The following is a 9784-nucleotide window of genomic DNA, read 5'->3' as shown; positions in this document are numbered from 1 at the left end:
GACGCTTGCTACAGACAATCAGAGCAAATCTCGCAGATCACCGGCTACGAGCTCTCGACGTTATCCAACGCGCGCAATACCTGAACATGTATCATGCTTCCCGTATGCCACACGTGGCTCAAGTACTACCAATCCCAAATCTCCTGGCCCGACGACTGTTGATGGCTTTCGGCTCCTTCGTCAGCTCGGGGATGTTATTCAAGGTGCAATATGAATCCCTTGCACTGCCACGAGATCGTGGCGGGGTGGGTCTCATCCACGTGCCGACTCGTGTCAAGGCACTTTACGTCAGCTCCCAACGCAAACTTTGGCATCGTTGCCCGCAGAGCCTTACTAGCCTCCTGCTTCACAACTTTGCGCCAGCCTCTTTGTCCGCCCCAGTACTGGTATCCCCCATTCCAACCCCCTTTTATTACATCCAACGATTTTTCCTGGAGTTCAGTTATGTCTACCGGTCCTTACCACTTACACGTTTGTACCTGCCCGCATCTCGTGGTCGTGCGGTAGCGTTCTCGCTTCCCACGCCCGGGTTCCCGGGTTCGATTCCCGGCGGGGTCAGGGATTTTCTCTGCCTCGTGATGGCTGGGTGTTGTGTGCTGTCCTTAGGTTAGTTAGGTTTAAGTAGTTCTAAGTTCTAGGGGACTGATGACCATAGATGTTAAGTCCCATAGTGCTCAGAGCCATTTGAACCATTTAGCCATTTGTACCTCACGAAAACAGTCTCCAGTTGTTACAACAGTGTCGCCCGTCCAACCCCATCGAACGTAAGTATCCACAGTACGTGTGGCGACACATATGGAAGGCGATCCATGCGCGTTTTCTCGAATCAGACGTTCAATCAGCGTGGTACATCACCTTGAATGGCAAACAAGTTAACCGAGATCGTCTGCACCGCATCCATCTCGCCGATTCATCCCTCTGCACCCACTGTGGAGTGGATGACACGGATGTCCACCGGTTCCACTGTGGCACAGCGTTCGACGTCTGGACACTTGCGCGGCGAATTTTGGCGTTTCTTACTCGACAGACACCAGCTCAGATCGACGTCCACTTGCTTTTGTACCCCGATAAGACTTTCTACCCCTCCGCCAAAACTCACTCTGTGATTTGGATCTGTGGCCACACGATCCGCTATCTTTTTACTTCTGGTGACAAGTCTACGCTAGGATATTGGACATATCTCAACGAACGACACTGCGTCCTGATACGCAACCCACGCCATAAGCAATATTTTTCCAATTTCTTACGGAGCACCTTCAATGACCCACCTAGTAGCTGGAACGTCCAAGCCCTGAGATGCTAAAAGTGTATTAACCGAAACGAACTGAATAGATCTGCTACCCAGAACCCACGCCTACGCAATGAGAAGACACGTTTGGACGAGCTGGCCTACTGTAGGCGGAGACACTTCAGGCGCTCCTGGTCTTTAACTACAAGTCGCACGACGACTTTATATATATAAACTAAAATAAAATAAAATAAAATAAAAAAAACTTTTCCTTATTTATTCCTCATAATTTCTTCTTAAAGGAAAATGAAATTTGATTTTGGCTTTGAGAAACGTTTTTTGTTCCAAAAGATTACTTCTTCGCCATCAAGACGAAGGAGACTAATTTTTGTTTACTGGAAGGAGAAACCAGTCTAATAGGGGTATTGTTTTCTTTTGAAAAAAAAAATCGGTAACAGTCGTGCAATCTGAACTTATAGTCGCCTGTTCGCGTCCAACAAATGATTGAAGCGATTTCATAAATTCACTGTAGCTCCATTCATTGACATATGGTCACGACACACTACAGACACGTAGAAAAACTCATAAAGTTTTGTTCGGCTGAAGCCGCACTTCAGGTTTCTGCCGCCAAAGCGCTCGAGAGCGCAGTGAGACAAAATGGCGACAGGAGCCGAGAAAGAGTATGTCGTGCTTGAAATGCACTCACATCAGTCAGTCATAACAGTGCAACGACACTTCAGGACGAAGATCAACAAAGATCCACCAACTGCTAACTCCATTCGGCGATGGTATGCGCAGTTTAAAGCTTCTGGATGCCTCTGTAAGGGGAAATCAACGGGTCGGCCTGCAGTGAGCGAAGAAACGGTTGAACGCGTGCGGGCAAGTTTCACGCGTAGCCCGCGGAAGTCGACGAATAAAGCAAGCAGAGAGCTAAACGTACCACAGCCGACGATTTGGAAAATCTTACGGAAAAGGCTAAAGCAGAAGCCTTACCGTTTAGAATTGCTACAAGCCCTGACACCCGATTACAAAGTCAAACGCTTTGAATTTTCGGCGCGGTTGCAACAGCTCATGGAAGAGGATGCGTTCAGTGCGAAACTTGTTTTCAGTGATGAAGCAACATTTTTTCTTAATGGTGAAGTGAACAGACACAATGTGCGAATCTGGGCGGTAGAGAATCCTCACGCATTCGTGCAGCAAATTCGCAATTCACCAAAAGTTAACGTGTTTTGTGCAATCTCACGGTTTAAAGTTTACGGCCCCTTTTTCTTCTGCGAAAATAACGTTGCAGGACACGTGTATCTGGACATGCTGGAAAATTGGCTCATGCCACAACTGGAGACCGACAGCGCCGACTTCATCTTTCAACAGGATGGTGCTCCACCGCACTTCCATCATGATGTTCGGCATTTGTTCAAATGGTTCAAATGGCTCTGAGCACTATGGGACTCAACTGCTGAGGTCATTAGTCCCCTAGAACTTAGAACTAGTTAAACCTAACTAACCTAAGGACATCACAAACATCCATGCCCGAGGCAGGATTCGAACCTGCGACCGTAGCGGTCTCGCGGTTCCAGACTGCAGCGCCTTTAACCGCACGGCCACTTCGGCCGGCCCGGCATTTGTTAATAGGAGATTGGGAAACCGATGGATCGGTCGTGGTGGAGATCACGATCGGCAATTCGTGTCATGGTCTCCACGTTCTGCCGACTTAACCCCGTGCGATTTCTTTCTGTGGGGTTATGTGAAAGATTCAGTGTTTAAACCTCCTCTACCAAGAAACGTGCCAGAACTGCGAGCTCGCATCAACGATGCTTTCGAACTCATTGATGGGGACATGCTGCGCCGAGTGTGGGAGGAACTTGATTATCGGCTTGATGTCTGCCGAATCACTAAAGGGGCACATATCGAACATTTGTGAATGCGTAAAAAAAAGTTTTGAGTTTTTGTATGTGTGTGCAAAGCATTGTGAAAATATCTCAAATAATAAAGTTATTGTAGAGCTGTGAAATCGCTTCAATCATTTGTAATAACCCTGTATATATATATAACCACATTTCGGTCGAAAGTTATGAGTCTGTACTTAAAAAAAATAAAAAATAAGAAATAAAAAAAAGTGGTAATCGTCGTGCATTCTAAACTTGTAGTCAGTCGCCTGTTCGCGTCCTACTATACTTTTTATTTTCCTTTTTTTTTTTACCACATTTCGGCCCTCGTCTATAGTTATGAGTCTGATTGAACATCGAAGATAATTCGCTTCACATTTAACCCACCAGCAATAACATAGTAGCCCGCATCTCGTGGTCATGCGGTAGCGTTCTCGCTTCCCACGCCCGGGTTCCCGGGTTCGATTCTCTGCCTCGTGATGGCTGGGTGTTGTGTGATGTCCTTAGGTTAGTTAGGTTTAAGTAGTTCTAAGTTCTAGGGGACTGATGACCATAGATGTTAAGTCCCATAGTGCTCAGAGCCATTTGAACCATTTTGAATAACATAGTAGTTGGCCTTTGGCTGTGCTGCGGTGTGGACGCGCTGTTTGTGTTCCTGCCGCGGTGCGAGCGCTCGTGTTGTTTACATCGTACTCGGCCGTTTCGCGCGTGCCGTACTCAGCATATAGATCACTATGGCGCACCAATACAGAAAATCGACGCTCAAATTTACGTTCCGCAACGAATTTGCAAGGCCCAAAGCACTCGAAGTCGATCGATTTCTACGAGAAGAAGTTAAAATCCCGGCGACCGACATTCTCGGCATTCACTTGTCCATTGTGAGTAGTATCGTATATATCAAGATCATCAACGACGCAACATGTGAATGGATCCTTCGGGAAACGAAACAGGGCCTCCGTTTCTGCCATGCTGATGGGAATGTGGGGACTGTGCATTTCGATTATTCTGGCATGGGACTTCGCACGATCAGACTTTTCGAAATTCCTTTCGAACTACCGGCGGCGGACGTCGTGACAGCGCTGCGCCCCTACGGCACGGTGCATGATCATATTGCGGAAGAATGGACGCAATTCCAGACATATCCTGTGCTGAACGGAGTCCGCCAGGTCCGAATAGAACTTAAAAGACATGTACCTTCATATCTGAATATCGGTGGCTGCCGTGCCATCGTCATCTACGATGGGCAACCGAAGACCTGCTCTGGTTGTGGGAAGGAGGGACACCTCAGATCCGAATGTATCCAACGTCGAATCACTCAACTGCCGCCGGCTGACGCGGACCCGCTATCGCAGCCGACGCTGCTTCCCGTGACTTATGCAGCAGCCCTCACGATAGCTACCACTTCACCACGACAGCCGACATCCACTGTTGGGTCGCGGCTCCATCCTCCAATACAGGGCGATGACGACACACCCGTTCCACAAGCTACGGATTCAGCTCCGATGCCGCCGCCCCCGTCGATGGATAACAAGATACGTAACGATAGCATGGCCGTAGACTCGCTTATTGTGCCTACGGCTGCCTTTGTGCCGGAACGTCGTGTATCTTTGCCATCGTCTGACACAGAAGGACACACCAGGAAGCAACGCTCTCCGAAGCGACGGAAGCTGAGGCGTAGAGCAACTTCCGAACGGGATGCGACACAGCCTCCAGAGGACGACGACTCCATCTTCAATGACGACGCTACCACAGAGGCAGCCGCCATTTGCCGCAGTGTGGCACCACCGAACGGAGCTGAGGACGAATCACACATATTGTAAGTAGGCTGTTTAGGTTTTTATGTTGGTAACGCCACGTAGCGCTCTATATGAAAATCACTGACTGTGCTGTGTGAAGGCTGTGGTTAGTTTGCATTGTTGGAATTTGCTATTGTAGTGTTGGGCAGTTGGCTATTAACAGCGCGTAGAGTTGCGCAGTTGGAGGTGAGCCGCCAGCAGTGGTGGATGTGGGGAGAGAGGTGGCGGAGTTTTGAGAGCGGATGATCTGGACGTGTGTCCATCAGAGACAGTAAATTTGTAAGACTGGATGTCATGAACTGATATATAATGCCTTTTGAACACTATTAAGGTAAATACATTGTTTGTTCTTTATCAAAATCTTTCATTTGCTAACTATACCTATCAGTAGTTAGTGACTTCAGTAGTTAGAATCTTTTATTTAGCTGGCAGTATTGGCGCTCGCTGTATTGCAGTAGTCTGAGTAACGAAGATTCTTGTGAGGTAAGTGATTCATGAAAGGTATAGGTTATTGTCAGTCAGGGCCATTCTTTTGTAGGGATGACTAAAAGTCAGATCGCGTTGCGCTAAAAATATTGTGTGTCACTTTAGTGTTGATCAGAATAAGGAAAGAGAGTAATGTCTGAGTACGTTCAGTTTTGCTCAGCTGTTTGAAAAGCAAATAATGTAAGAGGTTTATCAGCACAGCCATTCATAAATTTTTCTAAGGGGACGTTTCAATATCTACAGTGGCGAAATCGGATGCCGATATGCAGGACAGATGCTGCCCACCACCTTCTGGAGTGCAAGCACCCATGCCGTGTCCTGAGAAAGCTAGGGAGGCCGATCTTGCTTTGAGTTCCCCGACGTGGGCGGATGACCACGACGACGACGGCACCATGCAAGTTACGCCAACAGGGCCCACGCCATTGGCGCCAGCTCTCTAGAAAGGACTGCAGTTGAGGTTTGCTGGGATGCGGAGGTGTCAATACAGTCAAAAGCTTCATAGGTAATTCCAGTTTTAATGGATAACTTAGAACCTGCGGTTCGGCAACAAGCTTATCGTATCGCCACGCTTAACCTCAACACGGTACGAACGGCAGTGAAGATCCAGTTGCCGCGTGAGATGCTTCGTTCTTCGGATGTTGACATCGCCCTGTTGCAAGAAGTGTATATAGCGACCCTCCCCCTCTTCTACGGTTATGTGAGATATGTGTCACCGGCGGACCGGAATGGCAGCGGTACGGCAATACTAGTGCGAGACGGAATTGCCATCGAAGAAGTGACTTACCTTCCGCCAGGAAGGGGGCTGGCGATCACAGCACTGGGCACGCGCACCATTAACATTTACGCTCCATCAGGCACTGACCAACGCCGCGAACGATCGCTGTTCTACTCGGAGGATATCGCCCCCCTCTTTATCAGTCGCTTCGATCAATATATCTTCGGCGGCGACTTTAACTGTGTGCTCCACCCCAAAGACCAAGTCCCACATTTCTCGACTTGTCAAGAACTTCGGCTCCTGGTTCGAGATCTGCTTCTCACCGACACGTGGGAGACAATGCACGGTGACCGTCCTGGGCCAACATACCTTACTAGTCACTCAGCCAGTCGCCTAGACCGCATTTATGTCTCACGAGCTCTAGTGCCGGGAGTATTGGACGCCGAACGTTGGCCACTTCTTGCCTTCTCCGATCATAGCGCTTTCATATGCACACTCACTCTACAGCAGCAGCGGATATGGCGTAGCCGAGGACGCTGGAAGCTGAATGTGGTACATCTTCAAGCCCCGGAATGCCGTCAGATTATCGCCAACACATGGATGGCTTGCGAACGTCGCCTTCCCCGATTCCTAGCATGGTGGGTGTAATGTGCAAAACCAGCGTTTCGGCGTGTGCTAACACAATTCGGAAAAGATATCGCAGGGTGGCATCGTCACACATTGGACTTTTATTACACGATGCTCCGCGAACTCGCCAGCCAACCACCGTCTCCAAACCGACAAATGGAAAGCCGCCGAATTAAAGGTAAAATATTGTCTCTTACGAGGAAACGTTTGGAGGGGGTCGTCGTGCGATCGCGACGTCAAGACCGAGCGCAAGGAGAAAACCCGTCTATGCATCACATCGTGCTCGACAGCCGCTGACGCCGACAGCAGCTGATCCCGGACCTCATATTGCCAGGTGGTAGGGTCGTAATGATTCAGGCGGCGGTTACAGACGCATTTGCAGATCACTATCACCGGTTTTACGACGAGGTGAATACAGAGGAAGCGGACGAGCACGACATACTGCAGCACGTGTCGCACACCCTCGACAATGCAGCAGCGGCGACGCTGTTAGCTAGACTTACACGGGACGACATCGAAGACGCGCTTAACAAGGGAGCACTCAACAAATCTCCCGGGCCAGACGGACTGCCGATCTAGTTTTATCGGACTTCCCGCGATCTAATGATGCCCCGATGGATCATCATGTACCAAGAACTGATGACCCCCGGTTCCCACGTACCACCTGGATTCGTGGAAGGTCTCCTCATACCGATACACAAGCCTTCCAGAGGTCGGACGGTCGAGGACTACAGGCCAATTACAATGCTCAACTCGGACTATAAAATCTTCGCCCGACTACTCGCCAGCCGCATAAAGAAAGTTCTGCCCCTACTGCTCTCCATGGAGCAAAGGACACAGGGCGTAGTGACCAACATGCAAACGGCAACCAGCGAATTCAGGGATTTAATGGCCATCGCCACATCATGTCGCCTTCGAGCTGCTCTGATCTCCATTGATTTCGATCACGCCTTCGACAGAGTTCACCACAAGTTCTTTCTGTCCGTTATGGCCCGCATGGGCTTCCCGCCTGACTTTCTCGACATCTTTCAGCGCCTTTTCCGTGGAGCTGCATCCCGTGTACTGGTGAATGGACGGATTGCGGGTCCCTTTCCGATCCGACGGTCAGTTCGCCAAGGATGCCCAATCTCCATGATCCTACACACGATCGCGCGCGAACCACTTGTCGGAGGGTTGAAAAACAGGCTCTCGGGCATGTCATTGAGGGATCACACCTTTCACTGCAGGATATATGCTGATGACCTTCTATTACTTGTCCGATCTGAGTGACGAGGTACGCTCGGTGATACAATGAATCAATCGCTCTGGATTGGCAGCGGGCAGCCTCATGAATGTGGCCAAGTCGGCAGCGATGCCTATTGGGAGAGATCTACAGGAGGACGCTTTAGCCCCACTCCCACTGGTCAACAAGATCCGGTTCTCGGCCATAACATTTACACAGGATGTTCGCCGCACGGCTGCCATGAACTATGCACGATTACTACAGGCAATACGCACAGAAGTTCGCCGGAACCTACTTCGACGGATGGACCTCCTACAGCGTGTGGAATTCCTCAACCTTCACGTGGCGACTAAGATGATTCACATGGCTCAGGTCCTACCGATATCGACAGCGATGGCACACAGACTGCAAGCAGCGTTTGGATATTACCTTACCGCCGGACACCTATTCAAAGTCCGCTACGAAACACTCACCCTCCCTCCGCGTGATGGCGGACTGGGACTTATAAATGTACGAGCGAGAGCTACAGCGTTATACTTGTGCACAATGATGAAATTGTGGACCCACAAAGATGCTTCCCTTACGGGACGTCTGTTAGAGGAATTGCTGCCGGCGTCTCTTCTGCCACCTGTCACGACTGCGCACCTCTCGGCATTTATTCTTGAGTATAGTTACGTGCACCCAGACCTCCCCAACACTCGCACTCCCAAGGCGAGAGACGTTTACAGGCTGCTGCTAAGGTACATCCCTCGCAATGTGATTGAGAGTAAGAGCCCTACGACCCTATGGCCTGCAGTGTGGAGAGCGGTTCAGAAGCCGTTCCTCCCCACGCGGGTACGAGCCGCGTGGTACCAGGTGGTGAACGGGAAGGTTGTCACACGACAAAGGCTGCACGCTATTGGGATGACGGATTCCCCCCTTTGCCCGCCACCTCGTGGATACTGACGAACACCGCTTAACATGTGGATCGGCGTTAGAGGTATGGCTGCTAGTGCAGAAGATCCTCGCCTGCTACGTACGTATCGCGCCTCGCACAATTGAGCCACGGCTCCTCCTTTGTCCAGAGGATACTTATTTCCCACCTGCGAAGACTCACGCTCTCACATGGTTTAAAGGCATATCCATATACTACCTCTTTCGAGATGATGAGAAGATGATACTTGATTACTGGCAATTTCTCCAGGACAGTCATAGCACACTTGAGTGTACAATCCGATACCGACAACTATTTGCGAACTATTTGTGCAGTGTCATCGATAACCCCCCTCACAGTTGGGGAGTACCGGGCAGAGGATAACCGCCGTCATGAAGCTCTACACGCTGCGAATGTTTTATCAATTTGGAACATGGAATCGGTACGCAGATGGGCCATGCACGTAAAATGGCGTGCGGGATTTGGTTACATTTTTCTTTCTTCATTATCTATCATAATACTATTAGTTTCAAATTCTATTTCCTAGTTTAGAAGGAACTCTTTTTCTGTTTGTTGCTACGGATGTACATTCTAATTTTATTTGACGTAAATGAAAGACGCCTTTTTCCATATAAAAAAAAGTTGGTGGCGAAACAATTTACAAATCAAAAAAATATTTTAAATTAAAAAAACAAAAAAACAAAAAAAAACAAAAAGAGAGAATAGAAAGGGTTACAGCTACCGCGCTGGAGGTACCGTGTTCGAGTCCTGCTAGTGTATTTTTTTCTTCAAAATCGAACAAATTAAGAAAAAAAGTGGTAATCGTTGTGCATTCTAAACTTATAGTCGCCTGTTCGCGTCCAACTATAATTTTTCTTTTTTTTTTTTACCACATTTCGGCCCTCGTCTAT

The sequence above is a fragment of the Schistocerca nitens genome, chromosome 3, assembly GCF_023898315.1.
Source record: "Schistocerca nitens isolate TAMUIC-IGC-003100 chromosome 3, iqSchNite1.1, whole genome shotgun sequence".
Lineage (NCBI taxonomy): Eukaryota > Metazoa > Arthropoda > Insecta > Orthoptera > Acrididae > Schistocerca > Schistocerca nitens.
The sequence above is the reverse complement of the archived record's forward strand: the minus strand, read 5'-3'. Positions refer to the sequence as shown.